Consider the following 482-nt stretch of genomic DNA (forward strand, 5'->3'; position numbering starts at 1 on the left):
CTGTCAGCAGTCCTGCCTTTAGCAGGAGGCTGGACTAGAAATGACAAAAGCTCTCTGCACCTTTAATTTTGTGAAAACCTTAGAGGGCCTAATTGTGTTCCTGCTAGGCCCCTAAGGTTCACGTTCCCACTGAAGGTTGATGGTTCTGCTGGATGCAAGATAGAAACTTGGAGAGAGAGCAGTTGTTTCAGCTGATCACATTTCATGCAAATGTCTCTATTTATAGAGTCTGACTTAAAACCAGTGTCAGTCAATGAGACTCTGTCCACAGACTTGTGTTGGTTTTGGATCAAATCCCAGCCTCCGCCTCTGGCAGGGAGGGAAGGAGCAGTGAGGCAGTTAGCTCATCCTCCTGTGATCACAGGAAAGCCCCTTATGGCATAAAATCATGTGGCCAGGGCTGTGTGGCTGAGAGGAAGCACACCAAGAGTGGGAAGTTCACAGTGTCCTTCTGCTGATGCTGGAACTCTGCCCAGCACCAG

This window comes from Haemorhous mexicanus, chromosome 12, assembly GCF_027477595.1.
Source record: "Haemorhous mexicanus isolate bHaeMex1 chromosome 12, bHaeMex1.pri, whole genome shotgun sequence".
Lineage (NCBI taxonomy): Eukaryota > Metazoa > Chordata > Aves > Passeriformes > Fringillidae > Haemorhous > Haemorhous mexicanus.